Source organism: Micropterus dolomieu, linkage group LG12, assembly GCF_021292245.1.
Source record: "Micropterus dolomieu isolate WLL.071019.BEF.003 ecotype Adirondacks linkage group LG12, ASM2129224v1, whole genome shotgun sequence".
NCBI classification, from domain to species: Eukaryota; Metazoa; Chordata; class Actinopteri; order Centrarchiformes; family Centrarchidae; genus Micropterus; species Micropterus dolomieu.
Genome location: NC_060161.1, coordinates 5,155,569 through 5,156,127, shown reverse-complemented (window position 1 = coordinate 5,156,127; position 559 = coordinate 5,155,569).

The window sequence follows — 559 nt, the reverse complement described above, 5'->3', positions numbered from 1 at the left end:
GAATATCTCAGATCTCCAATGCTAGCTGGCAGTACAAACTAGAACTTATGTTTCTGACTGAACAAGAGAAAGTAGGGAAGTGGTAGCTATGTAAGAGGGAATGAAAGAGAAGAGGAGGCATTACAGCTGTTCATGTTAAGATGTGTCGAGCGTTTATCATAAAATTGGACTTCCAACACTTCAAGCTACACTTTATTTCATTATTTCAAAAAAATTAGGCACTTTACATAGTTTAAAATATATTATTAGAATAGTTAGTATTTATTATCCCTCCGGTTTGATATGAAACTGAATATTGTTGAAATATTGTCAGTTGTTGACTAAAAACATACAGTATATGTTGATACAACTATACGTTATGGGCCGCCCTGAATGAAGTTAGTTGTTATGATGTTCCGGACCTTTGCTTCGGGAAATTTTCTCTAACTGGACATTTTTGAATTCTAATTGAATACCCCTGCTCTACAGTATTTAAAGGGGTGAGGCTTTCTGTGGATAGGGCATTGGCTACCAACATCTGGCCTAGGGCTGGGAGTCTCTGTGGTGTCAGAGTCAGAAG